The 27,061-nt window shown below is 43.3% G+C and overlaps 1 protein-coding gene across 1 annotated transcript in view; it reads right to left on the bottom strand.

Annotated features, from left to right (window-relative positions):
• Nucleotides 1–27,061, bottom strand: part of CNNM2 (cyclin and CBS domain divalent metal cation transport mediator 2) — a 345,438-nt gene that overhangs the window by 157,421 nt on the left and 160,956 nt on the right. The gene's annotated exons all lie outside the window — the stretch shown is intronic.

Below are 27,061 nucleotides of genomic sequence, written 5' to 3'. Positions count from 1 at the left end.
CACTGTACAGCACGACTGTAACTGACCGAGGCACACGGAGCAGGAGCATCAGAGATAGCAAGTGACGGGGGGCTGGAGACTTGGAAGGAGGGAGGGAGGTGGTGGGATTGAGCAGTGTGGGCTGAGGGAAGAGGATGGTGAGGATGAGCAGTGGGGTTAGGGAGGGACTGAAGTAGCGAGTGAACAGTGGGCTCTGGGGAAGGGAGGTGGTGAGAGTGAGCAGTGGGACTTGGTGGGAGAGGGAAGTGCTAAGAGCAAGCAGTGGGGGCTGGGGGTGGCGGGCTGGGGGTGGAGGGAGATGATGAGAATGAGCAGTGGGAGCTGGGGAGGGTCTGGATAAAAAGCACGCAAAAGAAATTATTTTATGGTCCTCCTAAGATTTTATGCCACCATAATGACAAAAGAAATGATGGATATCTTCAAGATTTCTAAAAAAAAAAAAAAAAAAATAATAATAATAATAATAATAATAATCTCTACCTTGCTTTTGTTAGCTAACAAATATTACTTATGATTTGCAGCAAGGACACCCAACCAGATAACCGGTTCAGTTTTCAGAGATTTCACAGCTGAACTGGCTGTCTAACCTCCCTCATTCCAGGGATCACAGCACATGTGCTTTTAGCCAAATCAAGGCAGATGTATTCCTGGGGAGGGTTTAGGAAGGAGTCAGGAAACAACACGTGCAGATTTGATTGTTAAATCAATGCATGATGTTTTCCAGGAACAAACTGCCTGCAGAGAAAGCAGGTGTAAAGTACGTGGGTCCTCTGCATCATATTCAAACAGACGGCATGTGGGTTTGTTCCCTCTGAAAATTAGGTGCAAGGTCCGCTGCTGCTTCACTCCTAGGCAGGCTGTTTGAAAATTGCCTCCTATGGGTGTTGTAACAGTTCTGTTGCTTGCATGAGACTTTTGAGAAAGAGTTATTTATGTTACTTCAACTGAGGTTTCTGTTTCTAAACCAGGGGTGACCAACTCCGGTTCCCGAGAGCCACAAACAGGGCTCATTTCTATAATATCCACAATGAATATTGTATGTATGAGACATATTTGCATGCACTGCCTCTATTGTATGCAAATGTACCTCATGCATATTCATTGTGGATATTCTAAAAACCTGGCCTGTTTGTGGCTCTCGAGAACTGCAGTTTAGCCACCCCTGTTCTAGATGTTCCTACAGTCGATATTCACAACTACTGGGCATCAGTTTCCAGGAATTACTAAGGCATAGGCAGGGTAATTTTCTAATGCATTGTGTGATAGTTTTAAGAGCATGATTTTTATGGCTATGTATGTGGTTAAATTGATTGTAAACCTTTTTAACCGTTGTTTTAATTGTAAACTGCTCTGGCCAGATCTGGAATCTGTTGTGCGGTATATAAGAAATAATTAAGGGAAATGGTCACCACATCTCAAAAAAGATAAAGTTGCACTAGAGAGACAATGCAGAGAAGGGCAACCAAAATGATAAAGGGGATTGAACAGCTCCCCTATATGGACTTCTATCATATTCTTCCTTAGCCCTCTCTTCAAGCTGAACAGCCTTAACCTCTTTAGCCTTTCCTTATAGGGGAGCTGTTCAATCCCCTTTATCATTTTGGTTGCCCTTCTCTGCATTGTCTCTCTAGTGCAACTTTATCTTTTTTGAGATGTGGTGACCATTTCCCTTAAATGGTAAATGGTAAATGGGAATCAGTTATTTACTCTTAAATAATACAAGGACTAGGGAGCATTCCATGAAGTTAGCAAGTAGCACATTTAAAACAAATTGGGGAAAATTATTTTTCACTCATCGTACGATTAAGCTCTAGAATTTGTTGCCAGAGGATATGGTTAAGGCAGCTATTTTAGCTGGGTTTAAAAAAGATTTGGAGACATTTGTGGAGGAGAAGTCCATAAACTGTTATTAATCAAGTTGACTTAACGTTAGATTTTTAAAGCTCGGGGCGTGCAAAATCAGGGAGATACATGTGTGGCTGCACCGAGCGCATTTTTTAAATGACCAGGCCAAGCACGTATCTCCCGGTATATGTGGAAGTGCTTCGTCAAAGGGGCAGGCTGGGGGGGGGGTCTGGGTGGGGGCCGGCCAGGACAGCAGCAATTAGGCCATGTCCCAGGGAAGCATGCACAGGCAGTCGGCGAGCGCGCAGAACTTACTACTCCTCTGAAGCAGCAGGCAAGTTCTTGAACAAAAAAAATGAGGGTAGATAGGTAGGGTTTAAGGATCGGAGAGGAGGGGGAAAAGGGAGGAAGGTTAGGTAAGGGGTTAGGGAATTTTCCTCCCAGTCTGCTCCTTTATTGGAGTGGACTGGGATGGAACTGGGGCAGGCCTACTCACGTCGCCGTGTGGTTTTTACAAAAATCCCCCCCCCCCCCCCCTGCTCGCGCGAGTGGGGCACCTGCGCGCAAGCCAATACAAAATCGAGCGCGCTTGTACACGTGGGCATCGGATTTTATAACCTGCACGTGGCAACACGTCCATGTTATAAAATCGGTGCGCGCATGCGCAGGTTTTAAAATTTACCTGTTACAGAACAGCCACTGCTTATTACAGGTATTAGTAGCACGGGATCTATTTGTTTGGGTTCTTGCCAGGTACTTGTAACTTGGATTGGCCACTGTTGGAAACAGGATGCTGGGCTTGATGGACCCTCGGTCTGACCCAGTATGGCAAGTTCTTATGTTCTTAGAACAAGGTTGGCCAATTCCGGTCCTTGAGATAGAATTCCAAGCACTGCCTCGACTATATGCAAATATACCTTATGCATATTTATTGTAGATATCCTGAAAATCTGGCCTGTTTGTTGCTCTCGTGGACTGGAGTTGGCCACCCATGCTTTAGAAGACTGTATGATGAGAGGACTATAAGCCCATAGATGCTAGGGACATAACTAAGCCTGGTTCAGCTAGTCTCTGACATGGAATCATCTAGTAACTCTACTATAGGGTACACTATAGAAGAAAGGTCCCTGGCAGCCAAAGGAGTGTACCCAGAACAAGCCTCCAAAGAGACTTCCCTTGCAACCTCCCGGACAAAGAAGGCACTTGTATTGCCTAGGACAGCATTCCCAACTGGTGTGCCGCGGCTGCAGTCCATTTCCTGTTTCTCTCCTGGCCTGCAGAATGTCCTCCTGCCAGCAGGGGGCGTTGGAGCACAGCACTTATTGGCAGCTAATCCTGCTTCCCCCTCTGCCGGCTCTCCTGTGCAACAGAAACTGCACAGGGCTCTGAAGGATTGTGAGACCTACTGACCCTGTGCAGTTTAGATTGCAGAGGGAGGCTGGCAAAGGAAGAAGAAGAAGCAGAAGTTGGTAAGCCGGCGCCCAGACATTTGCTGTTCAGGGATTGGAGTGGAGTGGGGAAAGGAACAGATTAATGTGCAACAGTATGTGGGAGGAGAGGGAAGAGAAGGTGATGATGCCAGGGTTTGGGAGAGAATGGTGGAGGGAGAGGGAAGATGATGATGATTCAAGGGGATGGGGAGGAAAGGTGGAAGGAGAGGGGAGGTGATAATGATACCAGGGAATGAGGTTGAGGGAAGGTGATGCTAGGGTGTGGGGGAAACAAGATTGATGATGTCAGTGGGGAGAGGAGTGGAGAGAGAGGGAAGGTGATGATGCCAGGAAGTGAGGAAGAGGGCAACTAATTCCAGGGTTGAAGGGAAAAGGAATAGAAGGTGATTGGCATGGGGAATAGAAGGAGAGGGACGAGAAAGCAATGTTGCCAGGGGAGGGAGAGAGGGAAACTGATGATGCCAGAGGATGGAGGGAGAGGAGTGGACGCAAAGGGAAGGTGATGATGATGATGCCAAGGGGTGAGGGAGAGGGGTGAAGGCAGAGAGGAGATGATGTCAGGGAGAGAGGGAAAGTGATGATGATGATGATGGGGGATGAAGGGAGAGGGAAGGTGATGGTGATACGAGGGGGTGGGGAAAAGGTGGTGGTGATGATGCCTGGGGATTGGGGGAGAGGGAAGGTGATAATGACAATGCCAGAGGTGAAGAGGAGGGAGAGAGAGATGCTGATGATGATGCCAGGGGGGTGGGGAGAGGGGTAGGGGTAGAAGGAAAGGGAAGGTAGTGGTGATGAAACTGAGCCATATATGACACCCTGGGTCAGGCTGGAAGATTTGCTGCACTTGATCTGGTAGGTGGAGAATGTGATTGGTAGAGGTTGAGGGGTTCCAGGGGCACATGGGGCCTTGATTCCTTCACGATTCTTAGCTCTGATTTGGGCAAGGAACTTCTCTTTTCGGGCTGCAGCTGGGAAGCAGCCATCCTTGTGGTTCTATACTGTAACGTGAGCATGATGCACTGTAAATAAAAGGTACGCAGGTTTACCCTATTGGCTCTGTGTAGAACTCGAGGATTAAAGGTCGGTCTCCACCAGGAGTTTAGTAAAAGAGTGGCTGATGAAGTGTGACCACTTAAAGCAAAATAGCATTGGGAGTCTATGCTTTGGGCCCCCCTCTGGGGAGACTGGGAAAACACATGGAGCCTGACGCAAGCAGCGTAGAAGCTAAAATGCTATGCATGGAGCAACTCGCCAGCAACATTTTCCATCCGCAGGTCTGTTTTAGGGTCATTACAGACAAATGAGCTTAAAGTGCTGGAAAATTGAGTGAGCAATGGAAAATTAAAAGCTTGGCGTTCATTGCAAGAGTTAACAGCTGAACTGGCTATCAATAAAGAAGTAACCGTGTTGCGCCTCTGCCGTGTACAAGTTAATGAGGAAATCCTTTAAGTGGGCACAGACAGCCTTTTGTATGTGTAATACTTGCAAGTGATAGTGCTCCTGGCCACGAGGGTTTCTTTGTTTTTTCCACTCTCTTGTGGGGTACCGCAGGGTTTGGTCCTACACTTTTTCCAATCTTTATCTTGCTCCAGGGGCAACTCTTGTCTACTATCTTTTCTCAGATGACAAGCAACTGGTAACTTTTTTTTTTTTTGACCCTCTATCTGCAGTGAACTTTACAAATTTAGATAAGTTTTTAACGTAAGTTGAACCCTTCCAAAACTGAAGCATTGTGAATGTTCCATAGAAACTGTTCTTTAGATATTTGTTCTTCAACTTGCTGGCACCACTGTTCTCAAAGATGTAGTTATGTGATTGGTTTTCTAAATTGGCCTCAAAATTCACAATGCTGACCAAGTGTCAAATGGTGATCATACATCTTTTTTTTTTTCTTTGCCAATTGGGAGGCTGACTCCAGCCGTGCTGACACTGACCATCATTGGGGGGGAGCGAATACCACGGCTTGCGGAGCCTACCGATGAGCCACGAATCTTAACAGATATTATGTCACACAGGAAAGGGATACTGTAATGGTTAATGTCCTCTTAGTGTTATCAAGACCTGATGGAAGAAGCATAGCGGCCGAAAGTTAAGAGGGTAATTTTCAAAAGCAGAAATAGACTTTTAAAAAATTGCCCACCGGATAAGCAGGTAAACTTAAGTGCATATGCCATGTTTATATGCAAGTTTATCTGGCCTGAGAGGAGGCATTTCTGGGGTCGGAGATGGGGGGAGGGAAGGGATTGGATTTGCGCACAAAAAAAGGTGAATTTTAAAAGCCTGGCATGCCTGGGTTTGCGCCACCGAGATACACGCAATGTGCACATCTCGGAAGTTTTCAGAAAGAGGTGGGGTGTGGTCTAGGCACGGGTGCTTCACGCCATGTAGCCGAGATGTGCACGGAAATACTTACGCACCCCGGTGTGCACCGAGGTCCCCCGCCATGCAACTTTACTTCTGCTATGGCTGTTGTGTAAGTGCTAAGGTAAAGAAAACTAGACAAATCAGCAGGGTTTTAGGAATCGGCGCCAACTGAGGGGAAGGCAGGGTAATAAACTAGGGAGGTCTGGAAGACTTCTCAACTGGGCGAACCGAGAACGAACTGGCACTTATGTTATAAAATGGCTGTGTCCCTGGGCACTGCCCAACGTAAGTGCACGCATGTGTACCCGTGCGCCTGTGTTAAAATTCATCTTCTACTTTTGGATTTTAAAAATCGGAGAATTTGTGCAGACATCATTGCCAGTGTAATCTGTGCAGGCAGATTGGGTGGGAAAAGTTTCACAGCAGACTTGCTCATGGAAACCTGCTTTGCAAACTGTCACAACGTTCACGTGTTTCTGCCAACTTTCTTATGCAGATTGCTTGAAATTTATCCCATAATTACAAACGTATTACATCAGTGCAATAAAAAAAGGTATCGCCTACCACTTGTTTGCTGACACTTATTTTTTCCAGAAACCATGAGAAATTCTAGACATTTCACATGATGAAGATGCTAAACTCACTACAAAGTAACAGGGCATGACTGACCTGGTTCACACATTACTAACAGTTAATATGTTGTTACATACATGGCAGATAGCATGAGAAGAAAGAAAAAGGTAAAGATTTTAGGAATGGGTTTTTTTTTTTTTTACAGTGAAACTAGTTTTAAAGAAACGAGGTTTCCTAGAAAGTCATTAATATGCTATAGTAATTACATTAACCACATACCTACCCTGCCTGACCGTAATCTCTTTTGAAGTGCCAAAAGGCAGAATATAAATCAAAAAACCAAACTATGGATCGGTGGTTCCCGGATTTCTTACAATACGGCTATGCCCTAAAGCTAACTTCTCCATTATAAAAATTTACAGGTTATCACCATGTTTAAAAACAAAAAAGCAGCAGTGTGGGATTCCATTCAAGGAATGAACATGTACAGGTGAATTTTCGTAGGAATTACGCATGTACATATAACATACTATCAGATTCATTTTCGCATATAGGGCCAGATTTTAAAAGGGTTACGCGCGTAACCGGGTCTACGCGTGTCGGACCTATTTTAAAAAGGCCCGGCGATGCATGTAAAGCCCCGGGATACGTGTAAAGCCCCGGGGATTGCAAAAAGGGGCGGGGCGTGGCCAGAGGCCTCCGACACAGCGACCACTGCCGCTGTGTTGGAGGATTGCATGCTGGCAGGCTGCCGGCAGGCGCAAAAGGTAAGATAAAAGTTTTGGTGGGGGTTAGAGTAGGGCTGGGGGGGGGGGGAAAGGTTAGGGGAAGGGGTGGGAAGGTCAGGTTAGGGGGAAGGGAAGTTCCCATCCAGGCCGCTCTGAGTTATAAAATCGGGTGTACATGTGCGCGCACCGGGTAGCGCGTGCACATGTAGGCCCCGCGTGCTCCTTTTAAAATCTACTCTATAATGCAGGAAAAACCTATTGACAATTCAATGGCATAAACAAACTGTAGCAATTTTGAAAAAGGCCACTTGCATCCAAATTTAATTGGGCACTTAAAACCTTTTACTAGCCCCTTTTTGTAGAGAAGCTAAAGTTGCCGATGAGCGTACACGATCCCCCACTTAGTTCACACCCAGCGCCTCCTCCCTTCCTATGTCTAACTCACAGTTTTATAAATAATCTAAATCGCTAGCAATACCAGCGTGGCCATTTCCCGAATATCCAGTCTCCTAGGTCTCCTGCATAGCCTATGAGACAGAACCAGCTACATGAGCACCTTCTAGGCCATGAATATGCATGAGAGAAAATTTGCATACACTGCCTCCATAACATGCAAATTTTCTCTCATGCATATTCATTGTGGATATCCTGAAAACCCGACTGGCTGGGGGGGTCCCCAGGACAGGGTTGAGAACCACTGATCTAGGCATTACCGCGCTTGTAGCCTGCATGACAGACCCAGCTGCTAGCGTCATTTAAGACTACCCCTGCATCGCAGCCTGCCAGACAGACCTGCTTGCATTTCCGCAAGGACTTCTGATGTTGCAGATTGCCTGCTAAGCTCTTCAAGCCGGCAGCCTCATACGTTCCATGCTGAATCATTCAAGTGGGGTATTTTAACAGTTAAACACATGTTGCTAGGTCATGCTCCTGCAGTTTCTTCACTTTTTTGCAGCTAAGGGTAAGGCTGTGCTTATCCCTCTTGCATCATGTAGCAAGGAGGATTATTTTTCTAAGCTAGCATCATGCTGTGGAAGGATTTTATTGTGAATCAGAGCTGTAAACAGTACTATACACGATAAATGGAAAGCAAACAACATTTATTACTACAAAAGAACTCAAACACTGATGATGAAGAAATGCACATAAAACTCAAGCTGATTAACTATTTTGTTTTCTGATAAAACTAGAAACCTCTCAGCACCTCTTAACTGGCTGGATGTCCCAGTTTCAGAGAAATTAAGTAATTAGCGGCTTCCACAGTAAAATCAGAATTCATTTGCCAAGGGCTATTAACAGGAATGGATATTTCTCGCTGTACACTTTTTAAAGCCACATTTCCCTGCTATTGCACGGAACTTGTACACGGTGGCTGAAGAGCCCGACCTTCTCCAAATTACTTCATTTAGAAACTGCAGAACTTCAGTAGCAAATACTGGCTTCCTACAAACCTAAAGGAATACGGGACTTTGATAAGGCTTCAGCGAAATTCTGTTTGGGAGCTGAAACATGCGAGTCTACTAAATTTAAAGAAACATGGGTCTAAATGATCCAAATGATGCCTATACTAATTAAATTATAGCTGTTGGAAAAATATCTTAGCCAACATGAACCATGAAAGCCTGTCGCAGTCATCCTGTCAGGGAGAACTACTGGCACTATGACAACAGGTTCATGCAACTTTGTAAGAATTTTCTAATTATAAGGTTGTGTTTTAAATTAGCTTAATCCAATTTCCCTCTTGGCACTTTGATTCAGCTGATGCGAGTTCATTTTTTTTTTTTTTTGTTTTGATCAGCAGAATGAAACATTATAAAAAATTAAAATAAAAAAAAAAAAAAGACGCAGAGGCTGGCGGGCCTGTATACTAACGGATTTATTGGGACACAGTATTTTGAGGACAAGAGTTCAATTTGTCAGATGCAGCTGATGAAGTGGACTCTTGTTGTTGAAAGCTTACCTATTAATAAATCTGTTCATCTATAAGGGCCCATCAGCCTCCATGGTTGTTGTTACAAACAGATTACGATGTCTACCCCCATGGATGTAAACATTATAGATTCTTTATAAATTTCTTTGAATCTGTGCATTTCACAGACACATTTTAGAGTCAAAGCTGCGATCATCCTTTGTACCGAAGCAGCAACAATGAAACACAAAGAAAATGTTTAAATTGCCAAAATTACGTAACTAGTGAGGCTAATAGCATAACTCTTGAAAGCTAGTCACAGATGTACTAAGTTAGTCCAATAAAAAGGTATCACCTGCAACTTGTTTGTTGACTCCCATAGGCACAAAAACTGGGAAAAACCCTTTAGAACATCTGGCCCTACAAGGGATAAAACCAGAAATGTCTGATTAGAAAACATTTTTTCAGATCATTGAGAAAGCAAAAAATGTTAAAGCAACTGAAAGCCTACAATGGTGGTAGCAGTGATCTGGCAGGTCACCTTCCTCCTCTAATGGGTCAAACTGAAACTAAAGGGCAATAGGTCCTGATTGCTTATGGGAAACCCCCACTGTTCGGCTCGGCGCACGCAGGTTGCACAATTGTGCACCCCCCTGTGCACGCCGACCCTGGATTTTTATAACATGCACGCGGCAGCGCGTGCATGTTATAAAATCGGGCGTAGATCTGTTCGCGCCGGGTTGCGCGAACAAATCTACACCCGCGCATAACTTTAAAAATCTACCCCTAAATCGGGTGCCCCGGAGAGGTCAATCGGCGCACATTGGGAGAGCGGGCATTCAATCATGAGCACCTGTTTTCCCCGCACCGATATTGCATTAGCCTTTATGTTATCTAGTACCAGTATCGAAGGAAATTCTCTTTCACACACCATTTCATGCTTTTCCAATGTTTTAGAATTATTCCAAATAGAAAACTTGAGACGAATGCATCCATTTATATTTTTATTACCATACGTTATCTCCTGTAATCTCTCCATATGGTTTCAGGGATATGTTCACCAAAGGGATTCTGTAATACTGCCAGATCCTTTTGAATCATGAGATTTCAATTTAATCCTTCCCATATTATAAATTTGCTAACATAAGACACACTAAGCTATGTAAGATATACTCAGTAGATACCTGAACACACAGACACACATACTGTCTCGCTCTTGCTCTGTCCATTCCTAAAAAGGGGCAATAATGCAGCTATGTTATGTTAGTTTAAATATGCAAATACTTAGGCATAATTAGAAACAGATGTGGGTTAACAAAACCATTAAAACTGGCTGACTCTTCTCTTCTTTTGTAAGGGATTTGTTGGGGAGGGGTAAGAGCCTTTCCGTTATAGTTACAATTGCATATTTGTCCGCTGTGTCACCTCTTGGTTTATGTGATAACTGTATTCTATTTTTCTTGTTGAAAAACGTAATAAACGTATTGCAAAAAAAAAAAAAAAAAGAAAAGAAAACTGGCTGACTTCAATGTAATCACCATACACTTGCCCAAAAAAAAAAAAAACATAATCTGGGACTAGCAAACTAAGAGGGTCATTTTCTAAAGGGATCGCGTGCGATAGCTAGATCAAGGCGGAGTCGGCATCTGAAGGGGAGGAGTCGGGGCGGCACTGGGGCGGACGCGGCGAAGACATCGCTGACAGCAAAAAGGTAAGGCCCATTATCGCCGCCAGTAACACGCCCACGGTGGCGCTATTGGTTTGCGAATGCCGGCAGCGATCGCACCACGGTGATGCGATCACTGCCGGCTTTCGCAGACCCGCCCCCCCCCCCCCCCCCCCCCGCTCCCCAGTACCGCGCGATTCACTAAGGCCTGCGATTTTAGAAAATTCAGGCCTAAATTCCCAAAACACCTCGCTGCTCTCATCGAGGATCTGAGTGTAACGTCAAGCTAAGTTGTTGTTTTTGAAGTTTTTCCTCCTTTCAAAAAGAAACAGCCATTCAGAGAAATTGCTCCATTTTGGACCAGAGTACAGTGATATAGATTTATGTGGACAAAGTTCTTATTAACATTAAAGATTAAACAAATTAATAAAGTTGGACCTGTAAGAGAACACAAACTGTACTCTAGAGGGTCCTACAAAGAAATCTGGTGGTGTGAAAAACATTTTTTGCTGTTGCATATTTAAAATTATAAAAAATAGAACTGGTAACTTCAGTGTAAGCCAAGTTGAAATCTCACTTCTTTGCAACACTAAACTATAGAACTTTGCTCCCTCAAAGAGCGATGTTAACCTGGTGGTACAGTTTGGATTATATACAAGGGATACAAGCTCCTTGTTATCGTGAGTAACTTTTATTTCTCTACAGCCTGGGGATGCCTTCGTGATGCACAGCAATGCAGAACCTATGAAAATCCTGCAGGGGGCGCAAGTCATTTTCCAATAAGCCCAGTGGGGTTTTGGAGAACCATCAAAAAACAAACAAGAGTTTCCTTGGCATGTACAAAGTCTACCACACAAAGAAAATAACTTCTTATTAAAAAGTTATTTTCTTCTCTGGGGAGTGTATAGCACTTTATTTTAGTGTTATACATCCACAGGAAGGGATGGAAGGTCAGTTCAACTTGCTAAAACAAGACAATGTTATGACAGCTGACTATTAATAGGGTGATTATGTCTTCGTATGTAGATATAAGGGTTAATGTTGAATTAAATGTCTACAAGTAACTTATAAGTGAGACCTTTTTTACTGGCCTAAATACATTTCTGACTAATTTTCAAGAGTCCTGCTCCCTTCATCAGGTCGGTTGACTATCAGGAATGGGACAAGTTCAATGGAATGAATCACTCTACTAGTGAAACAGAATTAGAAATATTTAAATGCCTAAGAATGAACAATACAGTTCTATCCTAAGGGAATTATCTGTCAAGAATAGTATTAAGAAAAACCAGAGTGCAGAGTTTGGAACTGGAAATTGAAGAGTTCAGTGACCCTGATATTACTGGCTTGAGTTGCTAAGTATCTGACTTTTACCCTCGATTTTTCCATGGTGCTTTTCTCTTCTTGCTCCCTGGCTGGATTTTGCGTCAGTCTTCCAGAAAACAATAAGTAAATCCACCGATTAGAAACTCAATGCTAAAACGCATTCCAAGGAAATGGTAATTAACACTTGGCAAAGAGTTTGGCTTGCAGCACAATGAGGTGTCATTGCAACTGACCCTTACGAACAGATCAACAACATTGCAAGGTTTCATTTTACAATTAAGAAAATAAAATCATGAATCAAAAAGTTTGTTGCTATATTAATCCAAAGAAAGACAGGATATTTTGGAGACAGTCATTATTTATTGGACCAACGAAAAGAAACCAGTGTCAATGTACGTAAATATTTAAGGGACTTCATAGATGAGAAGTTTGAAGAAAGGGCCTATGAGGTCACAAAAGCTAATCTATAACAGTAGATAAAATAAAATTAGAAATATTCTAATATAAATGACCAAATATTACTTTTGCCAGTTGCGGCGCTTACCATGATGGGCTGCATTCACCCCATCCTCTGCCTGACGCTTCTGAGCCACTGCCCTTGCTGAATTCTAAGGCGCATGCGCACTCACTGCAATTATCTAGGCCTCAAAGCAGGAACCTCTGTTCGGATGCTTCCTGATGATGTCACATGGCTGGGGTATTTAAACTCCAGAAACAGGTCGTCCAGCTTAGTTCAGTGTGTGTTGTTACTGGTTCCCATTCCTGCTTGTTCCAGCTTGGCCTTGCCTTATCCAGCCTTGCCTCACTCTGCCCCGTCTCGTTCCTGCCCTTGTCCTGTTCTGTTGCCTCACCTTGTCTCTCTGCATTGTCCTGGTCCTCGGAGTCCTGTCTTGTCTTGTCTTCTCCCTCTTGTCCTTCCGTGTCTTGTCTGTTTTGGCCCAATTCTCCGGTTCTGACCTCAGCTTCATAGCTTGACCAATCCCTTGCTTGCTGCCTAGACCTGATCTTAGTCTTGAACCTTGACCATGCCCTGCTTGCTGCCACACCTGACTCTTGCCATGTCTCTGAACTCTGTCTTAGATCACCCTTGGAAACACCTACGTCCTGCCAGCCACCTGAACTCAAAGGCTCAACCTGCAGGGGACGGCAGCTGTTACAGATGAAGTTCCAGTCTGGCCTGCTTCAAGTTACGTTCGCTGGATGTTGGTGTAGGCCTTGTGGAGGTCACCCACGAGGCAACATCAACTACACTGCAGCACTAAGGGCTCATGCTCTCGCTACTCCTTACACCAAATAATACAATCCTATTCTAATATGGTTCTGGTCGGAAGATTTAAATATTAAGGGCCAGATTTTATAACATGTGTGCGGGCGTAGATTTGTTCGTGCAACTCGGCGCGAACAAATCTACGCTCGATTTTATAACATGCACGCGCAGCCGCGCGTATGTTATAAAATCCAGGGTCGGCGCACGCAAAGGGGTGCACAATTGTGCGACTTGCGCGCGCCGAGCCGAGCAGCCTTCCTTCCGCCCCCTGCACCTTCCCCTCCCCCTATTTAACCCGCCCCCCAGCCCTAACTAAACCCCCCCTGACCATTGTAGAAGAAGTTACGTCTGCCTCTGGGCAGGCGTAACTTGCGCGCGCCGGCTCTCCACCCCCCAGCCCGGTGGCTGTTCCAGAGGCCTTGGTCCCGCCCCCGGAATGCCCCAGGGCCGGCACCCCGCCCACGGCCCCGCCCCCGGAACACCCATTTTTTCAAGCCCCGGGACTTACGTGCGTCCCGTGGCTCGCGCTCGGCGCACGCAGAGAGAGGCAGGGGTAGGTTTTCGAGGGTTACGCGAGTAACCCTTTGAAAATCTACCCCTAACTCTTTTCTAAAATACTACTGTCAAAAGGAGCTGTGAATACAAGCACTCTCTTTACTGAGGACTGAAAAATATTTCAATAATGTGCATTTTATCTATTAGTTTGATTTTTTTCCCCAGCACAATTTAGATTTTTATATAGAAGCTAGGCCACGTGTTTCCATAGAGGCCAATTTTCAAAGGTTTTTATGTGGGTAAATGTGTAAACCCATGTAAAACAGCCTTCTGAAACTTGTTGATGAGTCTATTAGCTATGCTCCCCAGATGCAAAAAAAAAAAAAAGTGCACCAGACCCGCACATTTTTACACTCAGAAATTAACGTCTGACTAGAGCAGGTGTTAATTTCTGAGCAGCCCAAAAAGTTGTACAGAAAAGAAGAAAATACTGCTTTTCTGTACATCCTCCGACTTAATATTTGGCAATTTTAAGTCAGAGGAACGAAAAGTCTAAAAGATTTAAAAAAAAAAAAAAAAAAAAGAGTGCCGGCGATCAGATTAGGGAAACGGACGCTCAGTTAATGAGTGTCCGTTTTCCGAACCCATGGCTGTGCACCAGTTAGGAAAATGGGTGCCAATAAATTCAGCATCCATTTTCTCAACCTACTAACAGCTGACCTCTCCTGGGCGCCCACTGCCAAGGCAGCACTAGGGGCACGCAATCAACCCTAATTTAAATATTGCATGGCACCCTCAGGAGAAGTGCCTGGGCGCTGAACACTGAGCACCCACTTTCAGTGCACTTTTAATTCATCAGCCCCTTTTTACATTCAGCTGCTATACTCCAATTATATGGAACAAGATACTGCTAATCCTGCACTTTGAGACTTGTTATCACCCCTTCAGGAAAAATATTAAGGCTTGGCTGTTTGGCCTGACCTTATCCTAAATTCCATGGCAGAGACTCCTTTCCCCCTACTTGACTAGTGGAACTTCTCAATCATAAACCCTCAACTGTGGTTAGGTCCAGCACTACCAGATGTGCAAACTGTGCAGCTGAACAGGGCAGCTTACACCAGTGAGAGGGGCTCCATCATGTTCATGTTCTATGTTTCAAAGATAAAACCTTTGAAAGATAGATACATAGAAACATAGAAATGACGGCAGAAGAAGACCAAACGGCCCATCCAGTCTGCCCAGCAAGCTACGCACTTTATCCATTTTTTTTATTTCCCTTTTTCTCTCTCCCACCTGTTACTATTGGCTTCCAGTACCCTCCAGCCCTAATTCCCCTCCACCCCACCACCAATGTAGAGAGCAGCGCCGTATCTGCATCCAAGTGAACATCCAGCTCAATTAGGGGTAGCAACTGCTGAAACAAGCAGGCCACACCCCTGCCCCATACTCTTACCCACCCATGTTTTTTTTTTTGTTTGTTTGGGGTTTTTTTGTTGTTCTTTTTTTTTTGGAGATGGCAGCCCTCCATCCTTCCGCTCCGTGAAGGTGGAACGCCAACCACTGGCATCCCACTCCGTGAATGCCTCTGTGGCTACTGCCGCTCCGTGCAGTGTTTTGCTGCCTCCTCTTTATTCACACCCTCTAGACTTGATGGATCCACAGTGTTTATCCCACGCCCCTTTGAAGGTACACACACAGAAAGCGAAAAACACATGATAGAGGAATGAAAAAAAATAGAAATACCGAATACTTCAAAATGGTGGAAAAGCATATTTAAGCAGTGGCTTCCTGTGGCAAATTTTTAGATTCTGCGGCAAGTCCTTTCGCACTGAGGATATCTCCCAAGGCCTACTGCCCAAGAGGGAAGGGTTAGGTTGGCCGTCATAGTTGGTGATTAGATTATTAGGAATATAGATAGCTGGGTGGCTGGTGGGCGTGAGGATCACCTGGTAACATGCCTACCTGGTGCGAAGGTGGTGGACCTCACACGACACCTAGATAGGATTTTAGATAGTGCTGGGGAGGAGCCGGCTGTCGTGGTTCATGTGGGCACCAACGACATAGGAAAATGTGGGAGGGAGGTTCTGGAAGCCAAATTAAGGCTCTTAGGTAGAAAGCTTAAATCCATTCTCTGAAATGCTCCCTGTCCACGCACAGATCACCAGAGGCAGGCAGAGCTCCGGAGTCTCAATGCGTGGATGAGATGATGGTGCAAGGAAGAGGGATTCAGTTTTGTTAGAAACTGGGGAACCTTTTTTCGGAAGGGGGAGTCTCTTCCGAAGTGATGGGTTCCACCTTAACCAGGGTGGAACCAGACTGCTGGTGCTAACCTTTAAAAAGGAGATAGAGCAGCTTTTAAACTAGAACAAAAGGGAAAGCCGACAGTCGCTCAGCAGTGCATGGTTTGGAGAGAGGTATCGTCAAAGGATACTAATGATGCATTAGAATTAGGGCACCCCGACAGTGAGGTACCGATAATAAAAAAAGTAGTCCAAGTGCCTGTAACTAAAAATTCACTTGAGCTAAAAAATTCTAACTTATCCCTATCAATTAAAAAGCAGAATGAAAATACAAACAAAAAACATACTTTGAAATGTTTGTATGCTAATGCCAGAAGTCTAAGAAGTAAGATGGGAGAATTAGAATGTATAGCAGTGAATGATGACATAGACTTAATTGGCATCTCAGAGACATGGTGGAAGGAGGATAACCAATGGGATGGTGCTATACCGGGGTACAAATTATATCGCAATTACAGAGAGGAGCACCCGGGAGGCGGTGTGGTGCTTTATGTCCGGGATGGCATAGAGTCCAACAAGATAAACATCCTGCATGAGACTAAATGCAAAATTGAATCTTTATGGGTAGAAATCCCTTGTGTGTTGGGGAAGACTGTAGTGATAGGAGTATACTACCGTCCACCTGGTCAAGATGGTGAGATGGACAGTGAAATGCTTAGAGAAATTAGGGAAGCTAACCAAATTGGTAGTGCGGTAATAATGGGAGACTTCAATTACCCCAATATTGACTGGGTAAATGTATCATCGGGACACGCTAGAGAGATAACGTTCCTGGATGGAATAAATGATAGCTTTATGGAGCAATTGGTTCAGGAACTGATGAGAGAGGGAGCAATTTTAGATCTAATTCTCAGTGGAGCACAAGACTTGGTGAGAGAGATAACGGTGGTGGGGCCGCTTGGCAATAGTGATCATAATATGATCAAATTTGATTTAATGATTGGAAGAGGAACAGTATGCAAATCCACGGCTCTCATGCTAAACTTTCAAAAGGGAAACTTTGATAAAATGAGAAAAATTGTTAGAAAAAAACTGAAAGGAGCAGCTACAAAAGTAAAAAATGTGCAAGAGGCGTGGTCACTGTTAAAAAATACCACTCTAGAAGAACAGTCCAGATGTATTCCACACATTAAGAAAGGTGGAAAGAAGGCAAAACGATTACTGGCATGGTTAAAAGGGGAGGTGAAAGAAGCTATTTTAGCCAAAAGATCTTCATTCAAAAATTGGAAGAAGGATCCAACAGAAGAAAATAGGATAATGCATAAACGTTGGCAAGTTAAATGTAAGACATTGATAAGACAGGCTAAGAGAGAATTTGAAAAGAAGTTGGCCGGAGAGGCAAAAACTCACAGTAAAAACTTTTTTAAATATATCCGAAGCAGAAAGCCTGTGAGGGAGTCAGTTGGACCATTAGATGATCAAGGGGTTATAGGGGCACTTAGAGAAGATAAGGCCATTGCGGAAAGATTAAATGATTTCTTTGCTTCAGTGTTTACTGAAGAGGATGTTGGGGAGGTACCTGTACTGGAGAAGGTTTTCATTGGCAATGATTCAGATGGACTGAATCAAATCATGGTGAACCTAGAAGATGTGGTAGACCTGATTGACAAACTGAAGAGTAGTAAATCACCTGGACCAGATGATATACACCCCAGCGTTCTGAAGGAACTAAAAAATGAAATATCAGACCTATTAGTAAAAATTTGTAACCTATCATTAAAATCATCCATTGTATCTGAAGACTGGAGAATAGCTAATGTAACCCCAATATTTAAAAAGGGCTCCACGGGCGATCCGGGAAACTACAGACCAGTTAGCCTGACTTCAGTGCCAGGAAAAATAGTGGAAAGTGTTCTAAACATCAAAATCACAGAACATATAGAAAGACATGGTTAATGGAACAAAGTCAGCATGGCTTTACCCAAGGCAAGTCTTGCCTCACAAATCTGCTTCACTTTTTTGAAGGAGTTAATAAACATGTGGATAAACGTGAACCAGTAGATGTAGTATACTTGGATTTTCAGAAGGCGTTTGACAAAGTTCCTCATGAGAGGCTTCTAGGAAAAGTAAAAAGTCATGGGATAGGTGGTGATGTCCTTTTGTGGATTGCAAACTGGCTAAAAGACAGGAAACAGAGAGTAGGATTAAATTGACAATTTTCTCAGTGGAAGGGAGTGGGCAGTGGAGTGCCTCAGGGATCTGTATTGGGACCCTTACTTTTCAATATATTTATAAATGATCTGGAAAGAAATACGACGAGTGAGATAATCAAATTTGCAGATGATACAAAATTGTTCAGAGTAGTTAAATCACAGGCAGATTGTGATAAATTGCAGGAAGACCATGTGAGACTGGAAAATTGGGCATCCAAATGGCAGATGAAATTTAATGTGAATAAGTGCAAGGTGATGCATATAGGGAAAATTAAACCATGCTATAGTTACACAATGTTAGGTTCCATATTAGGTGCTACAACCCAAGAAAGAGATCTAGGCGTCATAGTGGATAACACATTGAAATCGTTGGTTCAGTGTGCTGCGGCAGTCAAAAAAGCAAACAATGTTGGGAATTATTAGAAAGGGAATGGTGAATAAAACAGAAAATGTCATAATGCCTCTGTATCGCTCCATGGTGAGACCGCACCTTGAATATTGTGTACAATTCTGGTCGCCGCAAATCAAAAAAGATATAATTGCGAAGGAGAAGGTACAGAGAAAGGCTACCAAAATGATAAGGGGAATGGAACAGCTCTCCTATGAGGAAAGACTAAATAGGTTAGGACTTTTCAGCTTGGAGAAGAGACGGCTGAGGGGAGATATGATAGAGGTGTTTAAAATCATGAGAGGTCTAGAACGGGTAGATGTGAATCGGTTATTTACTCTTTCGGATAACAGAAAGACTAGGGAGCACTCCATGAAGTTAGCATGTGGCACATTTAAAACTAATCAGAGAAAGTTCTTTTTTACTCAACGCACAATTAAACTCTGGAATTTGTTGCCAGAGGATGTGGTTAGTGCAGTTAGTATAGCTGTGTTTAAAAAAGGATTGGATAAGTTCTTGGAGGAGAAGTACATTACCTGCTATTAATTACGTAGACTTAAAAATAGCCACTGCTATTACTAGCAACGGTAACATGGAATAGACTTAGTTTTTGGGTACTTGCCAGGTTCTTATGGCCTGGATTGGCCACTGTTGGAAACAGGATGCTGAGCTTGATGGACCCTTGGTCTGACCCAGTATGGCATGTTCTTATGTTCTTAAGAGTTAGAAATTTCTCTTGCAGACTTTTCAAAATTCTTCAGCAATTATTAAGCAAGTTTGCATAATAGTATATTAGTATATTGGCCACCCTCCAGTTTTCAGGGACAATGGATGATTTTAATGATAGCTTACAGATTTTAACTAACAGATCTGAAATTTCATTTTTGAGTTCCTTCAGAACCCTGGGATGCATATCATCCGGCCCAGGTGATTTGCTACTCTTTAGCTTGTCAATCTGGCCTACTACATCTTCCAGCTTCACAGTGATTTGGTTCAGTTGATCTGAATCATAACCCTTGAAAACCATCTCTGAAACCGGTATTTCCCCAATATCCTCATTAGTAAACACAGAAGCAAAGAATTCATTCAGCCTTTCTGCAATGGCCTTATCTTCCCTAAGAGCCCCTTTATCCCCTCGGTCATCTAACGGTCCAACCGACTCCCTCATAGGTTTCTTGCTTCGGATATATTTTTTAAAGTTTTTATTATGAGTTTTTGCCTCTAGGCCAAGTTCATTTCTCCCAGAGCCCCCACCCTAAGCTCAGTGTGGCAAGACAGTAGCTAGGGTCACAGAGATGCTGGGATGCATAAGGCAAGGCATATCCAGAAGAAAAAAGGAAGTGATCATGCCACTGTACAGGTCACTGATGAGATCTCTCCTAGAATATTATGTGCAGCACATATCTAGCAAACTTGTCATACCAAAAACAGTACCAACTCCTTGATTTTCCACTGAGCTCTTAGATGTTAAGAGGAAGCTGCACCAGGCTGAGTAACATTGGTGAAAGACTAAGAGTAGACATGATAGAAAAGTGTATAATATGGTATGGAGTATCGATAAAAGGTGTATTGAGACAGCTTGGAAGTCTTATTATACTAATGGTTTATACAATTCTTTGAATTGCCCTCTTGAATTGTTTGCTGTGGTGAAAAATCTTATACCTGCTGAGAAATTAGCTTGTGAAATCGAGCTTCTGAATTGTGAAGCTTTTGCATGTCACGGTACTGAGATTACTGATTTACAACTCGGACTGGGAATTATTCCCCCGACTGTAAATTCTGTTTTGGGTAATTTTATGGGAAGGCCTATACTTTGGTATACTTCTAGACAAGTGACGACTTTTGAGATTGAGCAAATCATGTTGAAGCTTAACCCTTCACACTGCCTACTGGACTTTTGCTCGGTTTCCTGTTTTGCCTAGTCTTTTTGACTTGCTCAATTTAAGGTGTGTGCGCATAAAATAGCAGATGTGCATGCAAATAGCTTGCATAAATACGCAGAAGTACCAGTGCGTGAATAACTGCTGGTATAAAAAAGGGGCGGATTGGGGCGGGGCAGGGGCATTCTGGGACATGGCCATTTACGTGCATAAATTGTGATTCTATAACCTGCGAATGCAGCGCACGTACGACTGTTACCTGCGCATATTTAGTTCTGCTAATTATCAGGTGTAAATCAGAATAAAACGTGTTATAGCCAAAAACTGACTGTGTGATGGATCTGGGTAAACTGGGGGGGGGGGGGATAGACTGGTCAAACTGGTGCATTAACTGATAAAACTGGTCATTTCCTTCACGTGCGCCTGCTATCAAATTTGATGACTTCTGCGCGTAAAAGCCAGATCCTAAGGAAAATACGCAAATAACATTTCCTTGTGTAAATGCTTAAAATTAGGAGCACACATACACGTGAATAGGCATATTTTATATAATGTGCACGCACTTGTGCGGACAATATAAAATTCATGCACATGTGCGCATACATGGGAGTGTGCGCGTTTGTTTTAAAGTTACTGTCTTTGTCTTTAAAAAGTGCAAAGAACCATTTATCTTTGAAATGTGCGGTAGCACAGCCAGTGCCAAAAAAAAAAGATGTAAAGGATCTGGTTGATCCTTCTGTATATCACCCTGTTTCTAATTTGCCAATTGTAAATAAGATCTTAGAAAAGGCAGTGTGTTAACTCAACTGATTGCTTTTCTGGATGAAAATAATATTTTTAGTGTTTCTCAGACTGGCTCCTGGAACTTCAACAGTACAAAAACACTGTTAATCTCAGTTTATGATTTTTTCGCTGTGCCATCTGGATGCAGCCTTTGATGTTGTGCTTTACTGCTGGCTAGGCGTTCCTTGCTAGGCATTGGAGGGCGGGGTCTGGAGTGATTTCGGGACTTCTTATTATCTCGTGAGCTGCAGTTTCGATTGGGGGGTGCCAGCTCATCTTGCCATTCAGTTAAAGCAGGAGTACGTCAGGGCTCTGTGCCTTCCCCTCATTCTATTTAATATCTAGCTACAGCCTTTGTGTGCTATTATTCAGCAATGGGGGATGCATTTTAGGATCTATGCAGATGGTATACACATCATCTGTCCTGTTACTCAAGACATTAGCTCTGCTACTGCTGCCTTGTCTAGCTGTTTGAATGATGTCCATGCCTATTTGTCTCACAATGGACTGTCTGGATGATCAAAAGTCAGAGGCAATGTTGTTCAGTCGTGTTACTGTTGCAACTGATTTAGCCACTATTTCTGTTAATAGGGTTTCGTTAAATATTCCATGGTATGTGCGCAGCCTTGGTGTTCTATTCGATTCTCATTTGCCTTTAAAACCTCAGAATAGTGCTTTGTTGAAATGTACTTTTTATAAATTACGTATGGTAAGACATTTGAAATATATTTTATCAGTCCCCCACACCAATCCACATAGCTCCATTCCCAGACCTCTTTACCTATCTCTTTCCTTTTAAAGTTCCCTTTGCCTAACTACTCACCCCTTCTCCCCTTATCACAGCCCAAGTCCTCTCTCCCAGCTTGTATCCCTATTTCCCTTCTCACAATCCATGTCCCCTCAATCATTCTTCTCTGCTATTCTCCCTACCCCTCTCACTCTCACAGCCTGGGTCTAGTCCTCTCCCTCAACTCTTCTTCCAGTCCCTCTTTCCCTCACAGCTCTTCCTCTCCCAGCCAGTCTCCCCTTTCTAACCAACTCCCAGGCCCAGCAGTTCTCTCAGCCCATCTCACACCCTGTTTATAACTCTTTAGTCTCTCTGCTCCTTTCTAGCCCTTCTATCAGCAGCCTTCCCCATCTCCGCTGCACCTCAGGAAGCCTGTCTGTCCTAGACTGCTGCTGCTCTCTGGTCCTTCATAGTCAGAGATTCCACAGCCGATGGCGTGCAGGGGGGAAGTGCTCCTGGCAGCCCTGCAGCATGGAGCACTCAGCTCCCAATATGCAGGAGTGCAGGAGACAATATTGGGGGTGCTCAAGCACCCACAGAACTGGCGCTTATGATCACAACATCTACCCCTTCCTAGCATTTCCATTCTCCACATCTCTCTACTCTGCACCCCTTCTGGGCCTGGGTCCTCCTCCATCACCTGGCATATCCAACATTCCTCTGTGGGGGCGGGGGGGGGGGGGGAGAAACATAGCCTGGATTGGTCTTTTGATCTTCTGCTTTCCCATGCTCCAGGATGTCCCAGCTCCCTCTCCCCTGCTGGCAATCTTTTAATTTAAATATTGCAAGCTGCTTGAGTCTTATCGCGGCAGGAACTGCACCGAAATGAAGCAGTGAAGGCACGGAAGGATGGGAGACAGTCTGCATGTACGCTGCTTCCAAGCACTGTAGTGGTCGCACACCTTCCTAGTAGGAAGTGGGGCCACTCTCATCCTTCACTTGCCTCCACTCAGCACACTCTCCCATACCATTCTATTCAAATTCCTCCATCCCCTTTCTAGTACTTCTTAAACTCCCTTTCCCCCATGTTGACTGAGGGCAGAAGAGGAGAAAAGCATATCAAGTTGCTTCAACCTTTCTTGCCACCCCAGCTTGCCTACAGCTTTCAACTGCGTGGCTGAACACATAGTTAGACAGTTGAAGGCTGCAGGCAGGCCCAAGCAGGAGAGGAGGAAGCAACCTAATGTGCTGCCACTTATCTCCTCCTCTTCCTGCTGCCAGATCAGCGCAAGGGGGTGGGGTGGGGTGGGGTGGGGTGGAGAGAGGTTTAGAATGCATTGCTGGATAGGCCCTGATTTCCTGTGTCCGTTCTGTGGAGATGGACAAAATCTGCAAGAAGAGACTAATTTTGTGGCTCTTCCTGCGACCACGGAATCGAGAGAGACCAGGGGTCCCGCATAAAAGTGACGAAACTATAAGTGCAAGCAGTAGACCCAATATTTATGGACGAAGGCCTAGATAGAACTAGCAAAACTAAAACTGGACAAGGCGATGTGGCAGATGAAATATAACTAAGGATATTAAGGGAGCTTGGAGTGGTACTGGCAGCACTAGCAACCTTGTTCAATCACTTGCCGACAAAAGCAGTGGTTCCAGAGGATAGAAGAACCAATGTAATCTTTCTGGGAACAGGAAGAGGGTAGACAATTACAATCCAGTCAGCTTGACCTCAGTGGTCAGAAAATAAATTGAATCACTATTAAAGGAAAAGATTGTGTTGTGTATTGAATCCAGCAGATTGATCCAGTATAAATTCATTTCGGTGCCAAGGTATTAGATTAGAAGAGAGTTGTAGATGGGTTTTATTTAGATTTCAGTGAAGCCTTTCATTGTGTTTAAAACAGAAGATTAATAAGCTGAGTAGTATGTAGGGAGTTAGGCGGCTCCCAAGACAGTTAATTTGAAGGTTAGTGATGCATGGAATTAACTCAAGAAGATCAGAAATGGATGACCAAGTTCATATACTCAATGTGATCATCGATTCTAATTTATAAATGAATTAAAAGCTCCCTTAACCATTAAGCCTTATGCTCACCTTTGATGCAACTCCAACATTACTCTCTGCATCAATGGCAGGGGGTGGCAGGAAATTTGAATCAAACAGTTACCAACAAGGGCCCTGAACTTGGGTCGGTGAAACAGATAAATATGGGAAAATAAGTGTGGGAGTTTGCTGGGCAGACTGGATGGGCCGATTGGTCTTTTTCTGCCGTCATTTCTATGTTTCTATGTTAAATCCACTGTTTCTTCATTTACAGCTTTTGTGTCGTCATCTTAGGCCATCTTTATGAGGATCTGCTCTCAGTAGTGGACTTGACGATCACCATTAAGGATCTAGAGCTACAAGGGAAGACTTTTCTGAGATTTCAGTTGATTCAAAATAATACAGTTTGATTAATTGTGTATTTGATGATGAGAGGTCATACCTTACTGACATTGAAAACCTTGCACTGGTTACCAGTTGCAGGGCATATCAAATTTAAAGCTTTATCCTTGATACATAAATGTCTTCATGACTTAGATCCAGAATACTTAAAAAGGAAATTTGTTCTTTATAGATCATTAAGATATGCCCATAAAGTAAATTTTTGGCTTCCCGCATCAAGAGAGATTAATCTTCAAACATTCAAAATAAGGCTTTTTTGTACAAAGATCCAGTTTTCTGGAACTCTCTGCCAAAAGCCATTCAAGAAATCAAGGATGATGTAACTTTTAGGAAATCTGTGAAGGCTTGGATCTTTTCACTTCTCCTGGATTAGTTTGGTGAAGGTCTTGACTCAGTGCCTTGTTGTATTGTCTCCTGCTTTTGGTTATTTGGTTTGGGTACTTGCTGGGTACTTGTGACTTGTATTGGCCACTTTTGGAAACAGGATACTGGGCTTGATGGACCCTTCTTGATCTAACTCAGTATGGCATATCATATGTTCTTATGTTCTTATTTTTTCTTATTTTAATGTGAATTTGCTTAAGGGTTATCTTAAATGTTTATTTGTAGGAGTTCGTTGTGGTTTGTTGTGCCCTTGACGCATTGTGAAATATTATTTTAACTCTTTTGCTGTTTTTTTAATTCTTTATGCTTATGTATTTAAAAGTGATATGCTTTGTCTTTTTCTTTAATGTTTTTTTTAAGATTGCTATTGAGGGCCTGATTTCCAAAGCCATGTGTGTACACAAAACACGGTTTTATGCACATAAATGGATGTTATAAAATAGGCTGGATCTCGGTGCATGTAAAAGTCTGCGAGTGACCTGGTTTTGCATGTGCGTTTACATACACTGGGGAGAGCCATTTCTGGGGACTTACGCACATACTTTTTGATTTTGGTAGAATAATATATGTTCACCCGCATCAGTTACGCCTTTGATAGAGCAGGGGCAGTTTTGCACGGGGGAGTTTGCACCCATACCACAGACATTTACAAGCAAATGTTCAACGTGAATGTAGGCGCATACATTCACTTTGAAAATCTGGGGAGAAGTCTACACATAAAAAGTACAAGTAGACTTTACTCCAACCCGCACTGTTATAAAATGAGCCTATATTTATTTTTGTACAAATTATGTGGAAAAGCAGCTTCTAAGCTTAAATTAATAAATAAACTGATGATCAGTGGCGTGCCACAGAGCAAGAAACTAATGAGGCTGGAGGGGAGTAAATGCAGGAGCAATGTAAGGGAGCATTTCTTAATAAAAAGGGAAGACAGTCTTCCAGTGGTGGTACAAAAATAGTACCATGAAAGTCATGGAACACGAGCGGAGGAGCGGAGGATCCTTAGTGCTACAGAAGCAAAGATAAAGCCAGAGATCAGCTAGCGTCTGTAGTATTGCAGTGGATAAGCAAAATAGTCAGGCTAAATGAGCCTGTCAGTTTCTGCATTTCCATGATAGCATTAAAAACGACAAACATAAACCATGCTAAAATGAGTTTAGTACTCCCATTATTTTCATCAGGAGTTGCATGGAGCTGAGGGCTGAAGGAAATATTGCATGGACGGCTTTTCTACCTTATGCGATTCCTGTCACAATTATTCATCAGCAAAACTAAACAGTTTTCTTTTTTTTTGTTCATTCTGAGGGCTCATTAAGATTTTAATTTGCGTTTACTGCCTGTTCGTCATTCCTTCAGTGATCTTCCAAGTATGCATTGGCTGAAGAGTGATTCAGCATGTCTTCTTGATAAGAGCACAGCACAAATTGTAATGCTAATGAAACATTTCATTTAGCACTTCACAAAAAAAAAAAAAAAGGGGGGACGGCATGCAAGGCAGGGGAACTAATTGGTTTCTATAAACTATGTTAGAAGTAACAAAGGAACCCCAGCGGGCCAGCTTAAAAACGTTATTGGTTCCACTGGTTCAAAATGATCACCCTTCCTCTGTGGCAGTGGTTCTCAACCCCGTCCCACAGGCACACCCAGTCTGGTTTTCAGGATCGCCACAAAGAACAGGCATCCGATAGATTTGGATGCACTCGGTGTTCAATGAATGCAAATCTATATCTTATGCATATTTGTTACAGATATCCTGAAAACCCAACTGGCTTGGTACACCTGGAGTACAGGGCTGAGAGCCATTGCTCTATGGATTTTGCAGTCTTCTTTCAGAAAATTCCCTCCAAAAGGCAACCATGCCATGAGCAACCTAGGCTAGCTGAGAGCCTGCTAAGGTGATGCACATATGCTGAACAATGAAAGGGGAATAAAACATGAATACTTCTAGCTAAATTGGAAACATTCATTTTAATCAGTCAAACTCTCTAATCAGATTAAGCATGATTGGGTTCAGCAGCTAATCCTCATCATTCACTTTTCATGGCTATTTTTGAGACTAGAAAATTTTGCAATACAAAATTAGAAATTGCAGACAGAAAATAAAAATAGTGACTAGTGCAGCAAGAAAGTATATTGGACCTACTTTGTAATATTTTATTTATGCTAAAAAAAAAAAAAAACCCACCCATATGCATAGAGAGATTAGTTACTTGCCTTTGATCTTTGTGCAGGCTAGCTATATAAACCCTTTTCTGTTTTCTGCAACAGCTTCGAGCAGTTTTTTCATCAGTGTCCGCTGGAGTTCAAGCCTGATCTAGCTGACCCATAGTGAGTAAAACTCCCAAAATGAAACCTGTTGGCATTAATAAGGAACTGCCT

Source organism: Rhinatrema bivittatum, chromosome 7 (assembly GCF_901001135.1).
Source record: "Rhinatrema bivittatum chromosome 7, aRhiBiv1.1, whole genome shotgun sequence".
Lineage (NCBI taxonomy): Eukaryota > Metazoa > Chordata > Amphibia > Gymnophiona > Rhinatrematidae > Rhinatrema > Rhinatrema bivittatum.
Note: the sequence above shows the minus strand (reverse complement) of the source record. Positions and strands in the feature narration are given on the sequence as shown.